Source organism: Stylophora pistillata, chromosome 2 (assembly GCF_964205215.1).
Source record: "Stylophora pistillata chromosome 2, jaStyPist1.2, whole genome shotgun sequence".
Taxonomy (NCBI): Eukaryota; Metazoa; Cnidaria; class Anthozoa; order Scleractinia; family Pocilloporidae; genus Stylophora; species Stylophora pistillata.
In genome coordinates this window covers 29,031,815-29,052,992 of record NC_142520.1, presented here as the reverse complement: position 1 = coordinate 29,052,992, position 21,178 = coordinate 29,031,815, and the positions used below count along the sequence as shown (strand labels likewise).

Below are 21,178 nucleotides of genomic sequence, written 5' to 3'. Positions count from 1 at the left end.
TCCATGACGTCATATGCGCGGAATAATCCGCGCTTGACAGATTAAGGGTTAAGGAATTCTGACATGGGGATCTGGCACTAAGCTTAAAGAACTAGAAATGATACATATTAGAACTCCTACACTGATACATAAGTTACCAACTCAAATTTCTACTAGTTCTGATATATTATGACATATTTATATTTCATTGTTTCTTATTCAACACTTTACTCTAGGTTTATTTATCTCATTTTTTGTACTAGATAATATAGTAGGTCCACATCACCTTTAAAGTTTAAAGTTTGTTAACATACTTGTCAACTAAAGATATGTATGTCTGTTCGAAAACTTGATTACCTTAACGTAGAAGGAATATTTGAAACAGGTTAATTTTATGAGTTTGGTTTGTATCCTCAGTTGATGGTTGAATCTCATCCTAGTGCTCCTGCACAGTTCAAACTAATCACTGAAATATACACCATTCAGATTGGATATTATCTTATAGCACTCTACCAGGGATAGAAATTCCCTCATTCGTTAGAAGGGGAAGGGCTAACGCTCGAAACGTCAGCTTTTGTAATCGATACGGTGGCCAACTTACCACTTCAACTTTGTTGATATATCCAAATTATTTCGTTACTCCCACTGATGCAGCCCCAAACAGTTTCTTTCGAAACTATCAGCCATTATTCGTTAGAAAGAGTTGCGTTGTTGATTTATCAAAAATAGAATATTATATAAAAACCTGGTGAGGGAATAGAAATGCAATATTCTAACACCTTAAATGAGAATAAAAATTATAAAGATTGCCATTAATCTAAAAGAATAACACTCTTGGGAGGTTGGCCATGTCAGATATTCTGCAAAAGGTACTAACTTTGTCAGTGGCAGTGAGGCAGTCAAAAGTCAGTCCTAACAGGAGATTGGAAAGACTGTCTATTCTGTGACAACATAAAAATGATAACTGTACATTAACTTCCTCTAGCAAACGAATCCTGCAACTGCAAAGATCTGACAGAAACATAGAAACTTCTCTTCTGCTCGTTATCAATGGTAATTACAACCATGGTGTGTGAAAGTTGGTGAGGATTACGTTAGCAGTTGAAAGCTTTAAATAATAACAAATGATGGGAGAATGTGCAAGAACAATAATAACCAGCTAAGTTCAGAAGTCATTACTGAAATTAATGAATCACTGCTATGGTAACATCATGTTTTTTTATGCTTCAATAGAAGTAAAGCCAAGAAAAGACATAATTAATGATAGCTTTATTTCAAATAACTAACATTGAAAGTTGATTGCAGGGCAATTGTTAGATATCATTTGTAAAAACAACTACGTATTTGAAATAAAAATGATTATAAGTAGTTAGAAATTGGAAAAAATATAGAGTGAACAACATAGAAAGAGAGACAACTAACAGAACTTCTTAAGTGAAACGAGTGGAATTTCCCACTTTCACCTATGAAACAAATAATTCCTATTCATCAATAAAACCAATGGTTGCATCAGGTGTTGGAAAAACATTAACACTACTTGGCAGTTTTCGGGTGCCACTGGTTACAAAAACCATTGTTTCAAATTATTTGAAAATTAACGTGAATTTATTTTTAAAAATCTAATTCTAATGACTTGCATAGAATACAGCTAACAGAACTTTAGAGTAAAAGAAAATGACAAAGTTAAAGACCTATTTACATTTTGGAAAGTAGTTATAAATTACTATCAGCCCATGAAAAGAGAGTTGTTTATGATTTACACTGATTTGATGACCTCTAGCATTTTTGTCATTGAATATAACTGTTCATTCAACAGTAAGAAGCAGTTCAGTGATATCACCATCACTAAGGTCTTCAAATTCTTTCACAAACTTTCCATCCTGTTTTTTTTTAATAGTATACAGTTGTTTAATCATACCATGAAATATATTTAGGGCAGTCATGTCTTTTCCAGTGATGGTAAGAATACTGGCCATTATTTACTACGACATTAATTTTTGGTCTTCAGTTGCATTAGGCCACATAGAATATTTGAGGATTTTTTTGTCACTGTCCATAACTTTTGATAGCCTGTTTTCTAATTGCTTATAATGCATAAAATGCATCATTAGAATGCACAAACTTCTCTTCTGCCCATTATCAAAGGTAATTACAACCATGGTGTGAAAGTTGGTGAGGATTATGTTGGCAGTTAAAAGCTTTGAAAGTAATTAAGATGGGCAAATGTGCAATGAGATTGACCTTAGTTAATTCCTTCTGGTGGGAATTGCAGCTTCAATTGTTGTTTTTTTTCTGATACAACATCTTGATCTTTTTTCAATCTGTCAGCCTCATTTACAGGGCTGTTTTTCATTAAAGTTGAATATTGCCCTGATTTCATGTTAATTGTGTCCTGTTTCCACAAGACCAGCCATAGAGATTCACTGTTATCTGTAAACAGGACTTCTTGTTTGGTAAAAGATTTTCCCTGAACAATCGCAGTTTCCGCAGCACCATCAAATAAAATACGGCCAGCAATGTTGACCAGGGTGTTGTTTACTTGACCTTGAATTTCCTCTACTGAGCTGTCTGTTGCTTCCATGGTTTCCTCATTTATTTGCTGGAGGTCAAAATCTGTCTCACTTCCGTGGGGATCTTAAATTTTAGTTCTTTTGTTGAGAATCAACTCTTCCTTTTTGCCGTCTTGTGGTTTTTCTTTAATTGGAACTTCTGTATTTTAATAGGTGATAAAGACTGGATTTTGGGCTTGAGCACTTCATACTTCTCTGGGGAGAAGTAGACAGCACAATTTACTTTAGTGTTTGTTTGGAAATTTAGATTATTGATTCATGTTTTGGCTGGTCTTTATAGGCGACAGGGTATGTAAATAACCAACCATGCTTTAAAAGGACTAAATAAAAGGACTAATAAAAGGACTAAATTATTGACTTTGAGTTGATACTGATTAGATCAAAAGCATCAAATACTGGTCTACATTGAGTTATGGTATACAAAAATCAGAAGCCAAGGGATGAAATGCAAAAGAGTTGTAGACCCCATATTAGAGCAGATCAGTACTGTAGTACTTGAATGAAAATAATGATGCAAATTAAAATATGGTAGAAATAGATGTAAATTTTAAACAATAAATACACTAAGAGAATAAACTAATCCATGAACTAAGACTTTAAAGGAATTTGCACTTGTTGCCTCACAGATGGAAAGGGCAAGGGAGTACCATGTTCCCACAACTCAATGAAAATAATTATATTTTAAGAACATTTGTTCTTGCATGTCTCATCTTGAAAGTTAACTTACTGTTGTGTCTAAACAAATAGTGATAAAAAATAGTAGATAATACTGTCAATTTTTTCAGTGGACTGACAAAGCATAAGTTGTGAGAAGTTATGGTGGATTAAAAAAGGAAATTCGAGTTGCTTAGTAACATTTTCTTAATTATGTTTGATTTCAAGATGGGTAATGTATCACTTTAGGCTAAATGTACATTTACATGTATAGCACAGAACTTGCCAGGTATTTTATTAACAGAGTATGATAATCTGTCACTTAAGAGCAAATAAACTCTTTTATGAAAAGTGTGGGTTAATTTCTCAATATTGGTCAATGTTTTATCTTGTTGACTAGTAAGAAAATGGTAAAAATGGAATACAACTTACCACTTGAATCATTCGTACTTGGGTCACCTAAAAGGGAATTCTTTAGAGAGAATAAATTGTTATTACTTTTGATGCCACACAAATGCAGTTATTTTTGTTCTTTAAAAAGGTTGTAGGTCATTTGAAAAGTTGATTCAATCTGTGTTCCACCTGTTGTCTGTCTTTTAAAGTGTTTCATTTTTGTATACTTTTGATACTATCAGAGTCATTGGCTCTACTACAAGTGAGGACAACCATTTGACTTGACTTAAACCTGCATATGTGATGCCCAATGTTTGTTAAGACTTTTTAATATCCATAATGCAGTGGTTTTGTCACCTTACTTTCCTGCTTTGGCTAAGTTGTGTTTTCCTTTCTACAGAGAAAGTTTTTTATAATTTTTGCAAAATGACTTTATAATATGACAGGAAATTTCAATACAACACTGAATCTGTTTTTCTGGATTAGCTTTGCAAAATTTCATGTTATTGTTTTGCATCAACGTGGTTAGAAAATACTGGAAGACACATTCTCTTATCTTCTCAATTTTTTTTCTGGAGTTGGTGGCTTCTTGTTACTGACTCCACAAATCTTATGGCCTTCATCAGCTAAAGGGCTCTATTCTGCTCAGTGTTAGATCAACTGCTTGATCCTTCTCTGCTGGAGAAGATATGCATGCCACAATTGTAGGAAAGGCCATGTTACCTTTAAGTTTGGCAGTTACTGTTGCCTGACCTGCATCTGGTGCACGAGTTAGTGTGTCTATCTGCTTAAGACTTTTTCCAAGGGTCTCTTGGATCTTTTCAGCTTTGTCCTGCATGGTAGGCTGTTTGGTGTTTGGTGACGAAGTTTGGATTGCCTTTATGACATCCAACAGACTAAGGGAAACAGCTCTCTTGTGCATTAGTATAAGAGAGTTGTCAAGCAGAGGTTGGATTACCAGCAGACTGCAAACTGGGCTTATATTCATTGGGCTGGCTGGAACTGAGTGGAGAAATGGTGATGAGCCTTTTCTTAACAGTTACTAGTTTTTGTTTAGAAACCAAAGCTCTTGATATTGGTAAGTTCATCACTCTACTGACAAGATTTAAATGTATGTCATCATATTGGATAATAATTTCTCTGTTTGGTTTCAAAACTGTATTGTTTTAGTGAAAACAAATCAAACTTGTACATATGCAGTATCTATCTATTGTACTGATTTAAACTAACACCGAAAACATCCTACCAAATGTTCATGAAGGATATGCTGTAAACAATCATTATACTGGGATTAACAGCAACGTTGGAAAATGTCAACAGGGTAATGTCTAAATTGAATGTTCTAGTCCTTTTCTTTTTGATAAGATATTAAAGTTTATGGTATTGGTAATTTCATCTCTCTATTGGCAAGAATTTAAACTCAATATCATCAAATTAGATTACAACTTCTGTCTGGTTTGAAAATGTTATAATTATCTTTAAAAAAATTTAAACTTGCACACAGTTATCTATTGTGTAAAAAATTTTAACTAAAGTACTAAACGCTCTTCAAGAAAATTAATGATTTGGTGTTAAAAATCATCGTACTAGGAATAACAGTAAAATCAGAAAATGTTAACAAGGTAATGTTTAAATTGAATGTCCTGCTTCTTTTAATTATTTTTTATAAGAAATCAAAGTTCATGATGTTAGTAATTTCTACTAACAAGAGTTTACTCTCATTGCTGTCGTATTGGATAACAATTTCTCTGTTTTGTTTGGAAATTGTGAGCTTGATATCATTTGTCATTGCTGCCTTTATTTCATAAGTTGGATCCAGCACAGCCCAATGGTGTTGAAGCTGTTGGTGTGGCAAAGTGAACCTAAAAGAGAGAGAAAGAGAGAGAGAGAAAGCTTTATTTATAGAGGGTAGCACTTAATAGCTAGAAGCTAATGAACTTGTGGCCCTCAGAACACCCACCCATCCCACCCCAGGGGAGGACATCTATTGCACAGTAATCTCGTGCATGCAAAATTAACGTCTCCTACCCCTAACCCTGCAGGAGATGGGGCCAACCGTTTATTTATCCTAATCCAAGAAGACTAGAATATCTAACCATTATAGAAAGGTAGCAAATTCTCCTCAGTTATTTTAAGACCCCGATTGTTGGTCTGGCCAGGGCTTGAACCCTCTACCTCCCGCATAACAGTCCGGTGCTCTACCAATTGAGCTAACCAGGAGGCAGTTAAAGAGGCAGCAAGCTTTTTGATGTTTTCAGCAATGACCATTATGCAGAGATTCTATGTTAACATAATTTTCTAGCAGCTGGGAAACACCACATGACTGGCAATCTCCCACTATGTTATCTGTGTAAGGGATAAGTTTCTTTTAAAGCATGAAACACATGAAATTTTGTTGGTGGCTTGCCGTATGCCCATGACTTCACACTGAACTGTTACATCCTTGAAGCCACATTATCATCACAATCTGCCAGTGGTCTTCCTCATGGAGCTGATTGTTCTGGGCTAAAGTCTTTGGAGTGTTAAGATAACTATCATAATGATTCTATGAGACCTGTAACCTCAGGTTTTTGAACACGTTAGTTGTGTTGACATCCAGCTTATCAATATATTCCTCGTACTAGACAAGCTTTATTGAAACTGTTCAATCTTTTACTTCAGCTTCAGGGTTAAAAACCTTCAGGCCAATGGGAATACTTTTGTAATTGGGAATTTAAATATCTTTAAGCTGAGGAAAAATGTGCACATGTGATCTTTTATTATTGCAAGAACTATGTGAAGGTGTAGTCTGATCGTGCGGGTGAGTGTAGTCCTGAGAAGGACTGTTGTCGGTGGTAGTGATTGACGTTTCGACAACCTGTGCGGAAGTCATCATCAGAGTCAAGTGAATGATTGTTGTCAGTAGAATGTTCTTATTCCAGTTCGTGTGAAATGATCGGTTGGTTTTGCCGTGATGTTATTGGCTGTAAGACTCAAGTGACGTAAGTCGGTCGTGATTGGTCTGTTTCGATCTGTCGGTAACGTTAGGTTGTTCTTTTTTGGTCGTTTGTGATGTTTATGTCGTGAATGAGTCGTTTGTATGGGGCGGGTAGTTGTTGACATCTGTTTAGGGGAGTCTGTTCTAAGTTAGTAAACCAGCTTTCCAGAGTCAGTCATTGAAAAGTCAGTGCTGTAGGTTAGGCATTGTGCAGAGTCCCAGTCAATGTTGTGGTTGGTAAGTCGATGGTGTTCAGCAATGTGATTGCTGACATCACCTTTCCTCGTCGCCCGTCTGTGTTCAGTCAGTCTTGTTGTGAGGTTTCTGCCAGTCTCACCGATGTAGGAGGCTTGGCAGTCGGAACAGTTGATCTTATAAATCGTTCCCTGTCTGTTCCTCAGTTCGTCTTTGTCTTTAACGTTGGTTAGTAACTGACGTAGTGTGGTGATGGGTTTGTGGGCGACGCGGATATTGAAGGGTAGTAAGATGCGCGAGATGTTTTCAGACATGCCTTTTATGTACTGTATGGTTGCTGTAGTCGTAGGGGTTGCGGTGTTGTTTGTTTCGGTAGTGGTAGTGGGTCGATGAGTGTTTCGTCGGATCAAGTCATTGTTGTAGTTGTTCTTCGTAAAAACACGGTGAAGGTATTAGTTCTCGTCGGATAAGCTGTCTTTTGTGTTGCATACTAGTTGCGTGGGTCGTTTTAGAGTTCTGATAATTGTGGCTTTGTGTGATGTAGGGTTGTAGGATGACTTGTCTAGTAATCGGTTGGTGTGTGTCGGTTATCTGTAAACTGTCATCCATAGTGAGCTGTCGTCATGGCTTACCAGGCAGTCTAGAAAAGAAAGTTTGCCATTTTCTTTGACTTCTCTGGTTAACTGTATGTCACTGTTTTGTCTGTTAAGGTGGTGGTGGAATGCTTGGATTATGTCGTGTCCTATGGTGGAGAATATGTTGTCAGTGTAGCGTGACCAAAGTGGTATCATTTGTGGGCAGGTCAAAAGGGCCCATTGACTTACCCACAAACGATACCACTATGGTTACGCTACATTGACAACACATTCACTGCCTTGTCACATGACAAAATCGACGCATTCCACCACCACCTTGATGGACAAAACACTGACATACAGTTTACCAGAGAAGTGGAAGAAAATGGTAAACTTCCTTTTTAAACTGTCTGGTAAGCTGTGACGACAACTCACTATGGACGACACTTTACAAGAAACTAACACACACCAATAGATTACTAGACAGGTCATCCTACAACCCTACATCACACAAAGCCACAATTTTCAGAACTCTAACATGACCTACGCAACTAGTATGCAGCACAACAGACAGCTTATCCGACGAGAAGAAATACCTTTACCCTGTTTTTCAAGGAGCAATTACAATAATGACCTCATTTGATGAAACACTAAATGGCCTACTACTACTACTACTACTGATACGAGCGACACTAAAACTCCTACGACTACAGCAACCATATTGTATACTAAAGGCATGTCTGAGAACATCTCGCACATCTTACAACCACTCAATATCTGTGTTGCCCACAAACCCATTACCACACTGCGTCAGTTACTGACTAACGTTGAAGATGAGGACGAACGGAGGAACTGACAGGGAGCAATTTATGAGATCAGTTGCTCTGACTGCCAAGCCTCCTACATTGGATAGACTGGCAGAAACCTTGCAACAAGACTGACTGAACACAGATGGCCACGAGGAAAGGTGATGTCAACAATCACATTGCTGAACATCGTCAACTCACAAACCACAATATTGACTGGGACTCTCGCAATGCCTTACTTTACAGCACTAAGTACTTTCAACGACTGACTCTGGAAAGCTGGTTTACTAACTTAAAACAGACTCCCCTAAATAGGTGTCAATTACTACTGGCTCCACAGAAACGACTCATTCACGACAGTAACATAACAAATGAACTGGACAGAACGACCCAATGTACCGATGGATAGAAACATGTTAATGGCTTACCGAATCACACGACCAGTGGGGAATTATATATGTATGCAGACGATACTACAAGTTATGTTATAGGGAATTCTGTTGACGAAATTGTCATGATTTTACAAGAAGTCTTAGAACAGGTTAATTCCTGGGGTTTTAAGAACAGACTGGGTACTCACAAAGGTAAATTCAAAGCGATGATTTTGAGCACTAGGCCGTTCTTTGGTCCTATGAAACATCTAAAGTAGGGATAAGACATAATTGGTAGGTATGCTAGTGTGTGCCTCAATGACAATTTATCTTGGTCTGAATATATCAAATTAACTTGTTCTTCATTTCGCATCAAAGTTAAAATCTGAGATGTACAAGTTTTCTACCCAAATCTAGTTTAGAAACTATTTGCTCTTAGACAGTAATCCTAAGTGTCTTATAAGGAATTCTGATATGGGGATCTGGCACTAAGCGTAAAGAACTAGAAATGATACATATTAGAACTCTTACACTGATACATAAAGTTACCAACTCAAATTTCTACTAGTTCTGATATATTGATACATTTAAATTTGATTGTTTCTTATTCAATACTTCACTGTAGGTTTATCTTATTTTACGTACTAGATAATATAGTAGGTCCACATTACCATTAAAGTTTAAAATTTGTTAACGTACTTGTCAAATAAAGCTATGTATGTATGTCTGTTCGAAAACTTGATTACCGTAACGTAGAAGGAATATTTAAAATAGGTTAATTTTGTGAGTTTGGTTTGTATCCAAGTGGATGGTTGAATCTCATCTTAGTGCTCCTGCACAGTTCAAAGTAATCACTAAAATAGACAACATTCAGATTGGATATTATCTTCTTGCACTCTACCAGGGATAGAAAATCCCTCATTCGTTAAAAGGGGAAGGGCTAACGCTCGAAACGTCAGCTTTTGTAATCGTTACGGTGGCCAATTTACCACTTAAACATTGTTGATACATCCAAATTATTTCGTTACTCCCTCCGACACGGCCCCAAGCAGTTTCTTTCGAAACTATCAGCCTTCATTCGTTTGAAAGAGTTGCGTTGTTGATTTATCAGAAAAAGGATATTATATGAAAACCTGGTGAGGGAATAGAAATGCAATATTCTAACACCTTAAATGAGAATAAAAATTATAAAGATTGCCATTAATCTAAAAGAATAACACTCTTGGGAGGTTGGCCATGTCAGATATTCTGCAAAAGGTACTAACTTTGTCAGTGGCAGTGAGGCAGTCAAAAGTCAAAGTCCTCACAGGAGATTGGAAAGACTGTCTATTCTGTGACAACATAAAAATGATAACTGTACATTAACAACTTCTAGCAAATGAATTCTGCAACTGTAAAGATCTGACAGAAACATAGAAACTTCTCTTCTGCTCGTTGTCAATGGTAATCATGGCCATGGTGTGTGAAAGTTGGTGAGGATTACATTAGCAGTTGAAAGCTTTGAAAATAAACAAATGATGGGAGAATGTGCAAGAACAATATTAATCAGCTAAGTTCAGAAGTCATTACTGAATTGACTGAATCACTGCTACAGTAACATCATGTTTTTTTATGCTTCAGCTAAGTTCAGAAGTCATTACTGAATTGAATGAATCACTGCTACAGCAACTTTTTTTTTATGCTTCAGCTAAGTTCAGGAGTCATTACTGAAATGAATGAATCACTGCTACAGTAACATCATGTTTTTTTATGCTTCAATAGAAGTAAAGCCAAGAAAAGACATAATTAATGATAGCTTTATTTCAAATAACTAACATTGAAAGTTGATTGCAGGGAAATTGTTAGATATCATTTGTAAAAACAACTACGTATTTGAAATAAAAATGATTATAAGTAGTTAAAAATTGGAAAAAATATAGAGTGAACAACGTAGAAAGAGAGACAACTAACAGAACTTCTTAAGTGAAGCTAGTGGAATTTCCCACTTTCACCTATGAAACAAATAATTCCTATTCATCAATAAAACCAATGGTTGCATCAAGTGTTGGAAAAACATTAACACTACTTGGCAGTTTACGGGTGCCACTGGTTACAAAAACCATTGTTTCAAATTATTTGAAAATTAACGTGAATTTGTTTTTAAAAATCTAATTCTAATGACTTGCATAGAATACAGCTAACAGAACTTTAGAGTAAAAGAAAATGACAAAGTTAAAGACCTATTTACATTTTGGAAAGTAGTTATAAATTACTAACAGCCCATAAAAAGAGAGTTGTTTATGATTTACACTGATTTGATGACCTCTAGCATTTTTGTCATTGAATATAACTGTTCATTCCACAGTAAGAAGCAGTTCAGTGATATCACCATCACTAAGGTCTTCAAATTCTTTCACAAACTTTCCATCCTGTTCTTTTTTAATAGTATACAGTTGTTTAATCATACCATCAAATATATTTAGGGCAGTCATGTCTTTTGCAGTAATGGTAAGAATACTGGCCATTATTTACTACGACATTTGGTCTTCAGTTGCATTAGGCCACACAGAATATTTGAGGATTTTCTTGTCACTGTCCAGAACTTTTGATAGGCTGTTTTCTAATTGCTTATAATGCATAAAGTACATCATTAGAATGCACAAACCTCTCTTCTGCCCAAACCTCTCTTCTGCCCATTATCAAAGGTAATTACAACCACGGTGTGAAAGTTGGTGAGGATTATGTTGGCAGTTAAAAGCTTTGAAAGTAATTAAGATGGGCAAATGTGCAATGAGATTGACCTTAGTTAATTCCTTCTGGTGGGAATTGCAGCTTCAATTGTTGTTTTTTCTCTGATACAAGAGTCCTCTTCTATTTCACGGGTTTTGAGTGCTGTTGGTGTTGCACTTACAGCAACAAATCTAATGTATTCTTCATTATACTGCTGGTGGTTGTCAGGTTCAACCCTCTTATGAAGTAGATGCGACAATGGATCAGCAATGTTTTCGCGCCCAGGCCTGTGTGTCACACTGAAATCATACAGCTGTAATTTGAGAACCCATCGCTCTATCCGTGCACATGGTCTTGACCGTGGACCATATATGACCTCTAAAGGTTTGTGGTCGGTCTCTACCACAAACTTCATCCCATACACATAGGCATGGAATCTCTCACACGCCCACACCACACTGAGTGCCTCCTTCTCTGTCTGGGAATATCTCTGCTCACAGCCAGTCAAACTACGACTCTCATAACATACTGTGTTCCTGTACGAGGACAGCGCCCAGCCCAACTGGACCAGCATCCGTGATTATCTTGGTGGGTGTATTCTTATCGAAATATGCCAATGTACAAGCCTCTGCCATCTTTTGTTTGAGACATTCCAAGGATTTCTTCTCCTCTGGTCCAAATTTGAAAGGTGTCTCTTTACTTGTCAACCTTCGTAGTGGTTCGGATAAAGTGGCAAAGTGAGGTATGAACCAGCTACTGTAGTTGGCTAAACCCAGAAAGCTACGTACATCTGATGCTCTCTTTGGTTCTTCCACCTCTAGTACTGCTTTAACATGAGCTGCTGTAGGATCAATGCCTTTCTCTGAAAGCAGCATACCCATGAACATCAGCTTGTCTATATTAAACAAACATTTCTCAGCGTTTAAAGTGTGACCGCACTCTTGCAGACACTCTATAGTTTGGTGGAGTCGCCTGTTGTGTTTGTGTCAGGACCATGCACGACAATGTCATCCGAAATGTTTTCGACACCTTCAACACCTGCCAGGGCTGAAGCAATTTCATGCTGATATTGTGTGTAAAACCTCGTCAACTGTGGGAATTGGATATCGTCTCCGTATGATTGCTTGGTTTGCTTGGTGGAGTTCCCCGTTGTTTTGGGGGACGATTACCACAGGGTTGACCCAGGGGGCTGGACCCTCCACTGGTTCGATTAGTCGCATGTCCAGCAGTTCTTTGGTCTTATCTCGGTTCTTCCCTCTCAGATTGAATGGTATCCTTCTGTGTAAGGCTGTGCAATAATAGGGTTTTACAGTGCGGTCTATGTCCAGGGATATCTGTTTGTTTTTCAATTTTCCGACACCCTCAAAGACCTCTGGGTACTGCTCTTTTAAACTGTCAACTTTGCTTGTTACCATAGCAATGTTAAGGTCTACTCCTCCTACTTGTATGGTGAGCATTCCTGAGTGTTCTCCTTCTGTATTACTGAATGTGTTTTCATACTGTTTGGTTGCTGCTGTGGTTCCTTCGCTTATAATAAGCCCTTTCCCATCCTCGAACAGTTCAAATGAAGTTAACCACCTCTTCCATCAAGGGCCAGTTGTCGCCGGATCAGAGAAACAATTGAACTTCGGTAATATGTTCTGTTCCATTCTTTTTTTGTCCTCGTCACCAATGTAATGATATCAAGAAAGTATCCAAACAAACATATTTAACTCAACTAGTTTCACTGCAAATGTAACATGGCCGCGGCTATCAAAAGCACAGGTTTTCTCCTATCCCAGCATACTTAGTGGCCTAATACATTGCAATATGTATGTATGTTCGAAAACTTGATTACCTTAAGGTAGAAGGAATATTTAAAACAGGTTAATTTTGTGAGTTTGGTTTATATCCTAAGTTGATGGTTGAATCTCATGGTTGAATCTCATCTTAAGTGCTTCTGCAAAGTTCAAAGTAATCACTGAAATATACACCATTCAGATTGGATATTATCTTATAGCACTCCACCAGGGATAGAAATTCCCTCATTCGTTATAGAGAGTTCCATTTTTGATTTTATCAAAAAAAGGTTATGTAAAAACCTAGTGAGGGAATAGAAATGCAATATTCTAACACCTTAAATGAGAATAAAAATTATAAAGATTGCCATTAATCTAAAAGAATAACACGCTTGGGAGGGTGGCCATGTCAGATATTCTGCCAAAGTACTAACTTTGTCAGTGGCAGTGAGGTAGTCAAAAGTCAAAGTCTTAAGGGGAGATTGGAAATAAAATTTTGGAAAAAAGCCCTTGGAAAGAGATCTAAAGAAATCACAAGTGGAGTCTTAAGAAAGTTTTTTTATATTGGTGGCATCATTGAATGTACACCCCTATAAACTCGCATCAAAAACTGAGATTAATTCAAATCCTTACCTATATTAATTTTGTATTGGTAATAGTATGGACATTATATCTACTGACTTAGACTTGTGTTTCATCTTACTTTGGTATTGTTCAAGCACTATTTTGTTCATTCCTGTCAGATTTTAAATTAAACATGAGGAAATCTTTAGTTTGTAGGTTGGGTTGTTTATAGCTTAGTGCACCAGACTATTTGATCAGGATACTGGATACAAGTAACTTTTTCCATTCAGTGCATGTTTCTTTCTTGTGGTGGAGTGCTGGTGATATGTCCAGGTTGGGGAGACACTTAACAGATTTGCAGTAGAATGGATATTACCTGCTCACTGAATGGGTCTTATGGAAGAAGGTTTAATGCCACTTGCAGCAAAGAAATAATCTTATACTTGTGAGCAACAATAGCTCTTTAGGAGCCACCAAACTAAAAAAACAATAATCAAAGTGGCAGGCCCCAAACACAAGGAGTTTCCTGAAACATGTTTTTCAACAGACGAGTGTGAAACAGACTGATCAAACCAAACACCTGTAACTTGAAGTCAAAGTTCTTGAAAAAGTCAAATTTCCTCCCTTGTCCACAATGAGAGACCGTTCTGAATGGTCTTTATTCATTAGAGTAGAACTTATGACAGAAGGTGCTTTAATTGCTTTATGTTTTTCTGAAGGTGTGTTGTATGGTTCTGTACACTCCTCTTAATGGAGGCAGCAGAGGCTTCTCCAAATTAGTGTAGCATTTTCTAATAGTGGTAGGAATACCATGTAGTTGCTCCAAGGGAATCCACTTGATAAAGAGAGGTGCAGAAATCTAGTCTGATTATCAGCACAATAGCGAAGAGACCTTGTAATAACTTGATTTAAAAGGGAAATGGCTCATAAATGTGTAAGGATCTTGGTCAGCATATACCTGCAGTAGGTTTATATGTGTATAAAGGATTCATGTAGCTATTAAAAAAGAACACAGTAATTTATATGGCAACATGTTGGACACAATATTCATCAATATTGTGCTGATGATAATAATAATAATAATAATAATAATAATAGTTCATTTATATAGCACACACATCCACTACTTGTGCGAAAACCTACTAGAAAATAATAAATTTTCTTAATAAATTTAGTTAAACGGTAGGTGTTGAGTATTTTCTTAAATTACAAGACTGTACTGTTTATGCAATAGCGAAAATCAGACCTGTACAGGATTCGAACCACTGACCTCTGTGATACTAGTGCAGCGCTCTACCAATTGAGCTAACAAGCCAACTGGGAGCAGGCCGTTAAGTTGATTCGTAATAAACCCGTGATCATAAATCAGATACAATGAATATTGTATCTAATACTGTACTGGATTGTCTTATTTCCAGTGGAATAGTGTTCAAAATCTTTGGGGCACTTATTGAGAAAGTTCTATTACCATAAAGTTCGGCTGCATCAGCAAGGTCTTCAAGGTTCAAGTGTAGGGACCTAGTCGATTTGCCATGTTCCAAGAGTTCTGCTGGATATTGCGGGCAGAGACCATTCAATGATTTACAGACAAAAAGAAGGTGCCTAAGCATAACTTATTATGAGCCAAGTAACCAATTAAGTTGTTTTTAGGCAGGAGTAATATGGTCATATTTCCTTGTACCAGTGACATAACGAGCAGCAATGTTCTGGATTTATTGTACCTCTTCACTTTATACTTTGATATAAAGATGGAACAATATTGATGACTTTTCAGGGAGAAAGATAGTGTACTTCATTTTTTTAAATCAAATGCTAATTAGACATCAATTTTGTTACTGATGGATGAGTAACATTCACTATTAAGTCATAATAGATTACTTCTGTCATGGCCAGATTGAAGATTGTAATTGTTTCTCTTTATGAATTAGAGAAGATTAATAAAAATAAAATATATGGAAACTGATTGTACTCAAGTTATCCCTAATTGATAAAAAGTGAAAGTTGTTATCAAGTGGGTTGCTTTTATTCATGAAACATGTTCTTGAGCAAGACTGGTGCAAATATGAATATGGATGACTTACAAAAATCATCCCTTCTCTGCTCTTTCTGATGTTTCCTGTCCATGGTACAGCTCCAAATAAGGGTCCATTCGGCTCAGGTTCTCTGGTTATCATCCTCACAATCCAGCACTTATGATTTCTAACAACTTGGATTCTGTAAACAACCAATAGCAATACACTCTCAAGTGACCTCCTTTATCACTGCTTCCTGAACTTGATACAGTGGCTTTGCTGAGGACCTCTCCCATAGTTTCAGACTTCAAAAAGTGTAAATACTAGTCAGTTCTTCAAAACAGTCCTGAGACCAGTACATGACAATTGGTGGAAGGTAATTTATGCTTGCAAAAGTGAAAATGCTGAAGTAAGCCTTCATCTCGTGATTCATTGTGTCCTTCCTCAATACAAACTTTATCGACATTCTGATAAATGGCTTTTCAATGCCAATTTACAAAAACTAAAAACGTTGACAAATATTTAAAAGAATCATCTTTCAATCAACTTTCCACTTCAACTTTCAATTTTATAATTCATCGATAAATTTCAGTATCAAGGTAGACTTGAGCTTCTTTTTAAAAGTAGTAATATTTACAATACATTTTAAAGAAGTGTCTAAAGAGTTCCAAATTTTAGTTCTGTATAAGATGCATTCTTTATTTCCAGATGTCGTTTGATGGGTAGCCACTTGAACTCATGAAAAATAGGAGTGATATGATCATACTTACGTGTGCCAAAAGTAATTCTAGCTACTTAGTTTTAAATTAATTGTACCTTTTTAAAATTAGCATCTGTGGTAAGTAAGTAAGGACTTTATTTATAGAGGGGTCACGTAACAGCTGTATAGCTGACAAACCTGTGGCCCTCTTACTAGATTATACAACATCAGAAAAAACTGAAAAATAAAGATATAAATAATTACAAAATGATTAAAAATATTAAGAAAGATAAAATTAATTTATAAAAAATTAAAATTAGATGTTCTGTTGCTTAATATTGTTTAAAGTTGTCCAGCTTTTTAAATGAGCTTATAAGATGCTTTTTGACAGCTGTTTTGAAAAGTTTTACACTAGGCTTATTTTTGATATCATGGGGAAGGCTGTTCCATAACTTATCTGCGTAAACACTGAATGCCTTGCCACCATCGTTATTTCTTAGATATTTGAGACACAGTAAATTTAAATTGCCATGTCTAGTAGATCTATTATGTACAGAACTGTTCGTCTTGAGCAAGTCTCGGATGTTAATCGGAACATCGCCTTTAATGCTCTTAAAAATGATTGTACATTTATTTCATTTGATTTATCAAAAAAGGGGAACCAGCCTAGTTTACTAAAAGTTTACAACACTTCTAGAATAAAAGTCCACTCCAAGACTCAGGCAGCCCTTTTCTGTAACCTTAGGAGACAGTGGAGTTCTTTAGCGTCACAGATATTCCAAACCATGCTCCCGTACATAACTACGGGTTTAATCAAGGTGTTATAGTATAAGAGTCTTTCCTTTATTGGAAGGTATCTCTTTATCTTTTTCAATAAACCAATACGCTGAGAAAGCTGGCCTTTAGGCTAGAAATGTGGTCACTAAATGTAAGATCTTGATCGAGTGTTACACCAAGTAATTTATAAGAAGTTACTTGTTCTATTTCGGTCCCATGAAGGGTCACTGACAGGTGATTACCATCAGCTGAACATGTGGACACTGTGAGAATATTATTCTTTCCATAGTTCATAGCAAACATTACAGTGTTAGTAGTACTTGACCAGATGGCTGAACAGCAATCAATCTTACTCATCACAAGAGCATTGATGATGACTGACAGTGTTTCGTTGTTGAATGTATGTCGCAAAATTTAGGTCAAATAATGATTAATACAAGAAGATGGTAGATGTTGTACATGATCATTGAAGGTTAAATAACTCAGAACTGAGAAGCACTCTTCCACCATGTCCACCATGGCAAAGTGATGGTCAAACTTAAGCTGCTCCGCAGTCCACACAGGATTAACAATCGTAGTCACAGTTGGATTGATTTGATTAGTCAGTATCTCTTTTAACAAAAGGTGATCAATGAAGAAACGACAAGTGATTTTGTTGGTTGCTTTAGGAACTCAGCAGCATTTGTGGTTGGCTGCTTTAGTTGTGATGTTAATGTATCAAAGGCTCTAATAAATTTTCTCTGGTTGCTACTAAGTAGTATTTGTGTCAATCAAGGAACTTAAAACAATTATTACTGATTATTTTTTGGCTTAAAGTGACTCTGAATGTCAAAGGTGTTAATCTGGGCCTCATTTCATTTGACCATCAGCTATGTTTCTACTGCGCATGTAATTGTGTTTTAGATTGGAGTGTAATAGCATCCTGTTCACTACTGAGAAAATTCAGGAAGGAGAGGGTGAATCTATGGTTCTCTGGTGTAAGCTGCTGTGAAATGATCACTGCCAGTATACTGTCACGTAGCAACATTGGGGGTGCTTTGCTCAGTTTTTTCAGTGGAGCTTGAGGCAGTGATAGTCTCTCTCTTGCAGTCAGTCGATGCGACTAGGACTGTCCTATGGATTCGGCTTTGGTTGGATTGCATTTCTCCCGGCTGTAGTCTGCCAGGATTTTCAGACTCTCTCTCCACTTCATATTTCATTTGCTACATCCTTGTATTCGAGTCTAGGTCTTCCTTGGTTTCTGATTCTTTCATAGAGCTGGGAGTAGAGCATTTGTTGGGGGAGCTGGTCATTTTCCATCCTGTGCATGTGTGTCCTAACCATTTAAGGTTTTTGTCAATCAGTATGTCAGTCACTGCTCTATATAGACTTTGCAGTTTGCTCGGATGGAAACATGTTTGTTTTTCCACAGCCAGTTTTGGAGTTTACCAGAAGCATCACTTGCCTTTCCCATTTTATTCCGAATCTCCTTGTCTGCTCTAACAGTGTTTGAGACAGTACTTCTAAGGCAGGTAAAATCAGTGCTTTGTAAAAGTGGCAAATTTCTAAGAAATGTCTTTACCTCGAACTACTTAGGCCTGCATCCCTTCATGTAGAGCTTTGATAATGTTGATGACTTTGTCTGTACATGGAAACTTTTTTTAGTATTGTCCAGAGGCCTTCCCTTGACAATGTATCAAATGCTTTAGTTAAGTCTATGAATACAGCATACAGTTGCATATTGTGTTCTATACATTTTCTTCTTGGATCTGCCGCAGGTTAACTATCATGTTGATGCTACTTGGGTTGCTTCGAAATCTGCTCTGAGTCTCAGGAGAAGATGTTAGGATGTCTCTCTTTGAACTTTATTCCACCATACTTCCAAACTTCAGCAGTAATCGCTTTATCAAGGTCATTAAATTCCGGTAACTCATGTAGGCGGTCATTTGTTGGTACGTCTGGGAGGCTGTCTAGAGCAGTGTGGTCCACTGTTCCAGGCACATTTAGCTGTTGATCAAAATGCCGATAGTAGCTAACAAAGAAAAGGCCATGACAGGCTCCTAGTGGGTTATTATTGACCACTTTTTCAAGAGTGTGCAAGCTTTGTTGTTTATATTATGAGTTTAATAGTGTACTTTGTTGTAAAAATGTTTGTTTGTAATTTCACTAAATACAATGAGGGAGGAGTACAGCTGACTGCGTCTTATTGGATAACAATTTCTCTGTTTTCCTTTAAAATTGTGAGCTTAATATGGTTCGGTGCCATTGCTGCCTTTATTTCAAAAGTTGGATCCAATACAGCAAGAAGGTCTTGAAGCTGTTGGTTTTGCAAAGTGAACCATTAGGACCATTATGCAGCTATTCCAAATTATAACACAATTTTCTAGCTTCTGGGAAACACCACATGACTTGCAATCTCCCATTTTGTTATCCTGTATAAGGTACAAGTTTTTTTTTAAAGGATGAAAGCCATGAAGCCGTGAAGTTAATAAAACTTGTCCTCCTACAGGACAAGCTTTATTGACCCTGTTTTGTCTTGTAATCTTAACCTCTTGCTTCTTCAGCTGACCTTGACTTTGAGTGCAGCAGAGTTGCATTTTTATTTAAATTTAACATGGAGAAAGAACAAAATATTTCAGCCTCAGGTTTAAATACCTTCAGTCCAATGGAAAACTTTTGTAATTGAGAATTTAAACATCTTCAAGCTGAGAAAAAAATGTGAACATGTGATCCTGTATTATTTATGTGCTTTACAGTATAATGAAAATAATGCATTGCAATTGCATTTGCATTGTATGACTTTTACTATATACTGTCTGCTTTAGTGTGAAGACATTTCACAGCAATTATTTACAGGATTTATATTGGTGGAACAGAACGAGATCAACAGAAGAAGCCAATTCCCTCGCTGGTAGTTACAGGAATCAAAGGTAAAAATTATATGGTACATGATTTAATTTACTTTGACAAGAATTGTCTGCTTAGAAATCGTCAAACAAGTCTATCGAAGTAGAGATCAACCGCATCCAACTCGAACAATACTGAGAACAAGATGGCGGTCCTTTGTTGCTCCGCAAGGTCTCTGACCTGGCTACTCTTCATGTTTGTCCTATTCTCTCCAAAGGGCAACAGTGGTTTGGATAGGAAGGTTTGCAGCATAGTAGTAGCGAAAGGTTTAGATGTTAATCATTATCCGACACGAAATTCGGCTTCAACCCGGCGGTATGTACGAGTTGCAGTTCTCCCGCCTACTTTGAAATGCTTGGCCGGTTTGAGGATTGCTAACATCACTCTTTGTGCAAGCTACTTAGTGCTCTTAGCAGGCGACATTCAGCAGAATCCAGGACCAGCAAATAATTATTCTTGCTCGAAAGGACACTGGAACGAAACATGTGCCTGCTGGTTGCATTTCCAGAGAAAAACTAGCAAGTTACCCACACAGTCATTTTCGTCATGTTATATGAAGCTAGGACAACAGTATTTTTGATTCCCTTAAAACACCATTGCCTTGGTATCGTGATCAGTCTCAGCAGTATTATAACTACCATTCAAACAATAAAATGCTAACATGTGTATTTGGGGAAAAATATTAAGGGAGAAAATAATGTCTCTAAATTTGTTTACACTAACTTTAACCCTTGCAATCAGATAAAATTTCTGTTCATTTTAACAAATGAGTGTTGTTTGAGTAAAGAATATAAAAATACCCCTTGTAGATGTTTCCAAGTCAATTGTAACTTTCTTCAAAGCAGTTGTAAGGGTGACTTGTTTGATTTGAGGTCTTACAGTTGGTGAAGGAATCTCTACAGGTGAATCTGAGTTCTCATTCCAACCCAAACCACTTTCATACTGGATCCCTTCTCAATTTTCCAGCTGCCTGACTTTAGAACTTCTCTTCTCTCTCAGCTCCCTTCTCTTCTTTTTGTACTCCCTGGTCTTTGACTAAGCACTAAGCTTGGATTTCTTTCTGTCTAATCTTTCTGCATACACCTTGCAATGTGTACCTGGAGATAACTGAATGTCACTCGATGCCTAGAATATAACAAAGGCAGGGTGTCAAGCACTTTAGGGGTCCAAAAATATAGGAATATAGGACTCAACAACCTGAAAATATAGGACAAAACCCACCAAAACTGCAA

The 21,178-nt window shown here is 36.9% G+C and overlaps 2 protein-coding genes and 1 pseudogene across 2 annotated transcripts in view; 1 reads left to right on the top strand and 2 right to left on the bottom strand.

Annotated features, from left to right (window-relative positions):
* LOC111341364 (uncharacterized) overlaps positions 1 to 2,857 on the top strand; it is a 30,350-nt gene extending 27,493 nt beyond the window's left edge. Inside the window, exon 3 of the transcript XR_015997095.1 lies at positions 2,703 to 2,857. The gene's annotated coding sequence lies outside the window, so the exon portion shown is untranslated. The remainder of the gene's footprint in view (positions 1 to 2,702) is intronic.
* A 3,762-nt stretch (positions 2,858 to 6,619) lies between these two features.
* On the bottom strand, positions 6,620 to 11,024 carry LOC148738240 (uncharacterized; annotated as a pseudogene).
* Positions 11,025 to 21,077: 10,053 nt separating this feature from the next.
* The window catches only part of LOC111346530 (uncharacterized), a 3,973-nt gene continuing 3,872 nt past the window's right edge, over positions 21,078 to 21,178 (bottom strand). The window contains exon 2 of the mRNA XM_088748033.1: positions 21,078 to 21,178. This exon is cut by the window's right edge and continues 3,022 nt beyond it. The gene's annotated coding sequence lies outside the window, so the exon portion shown is untranslated.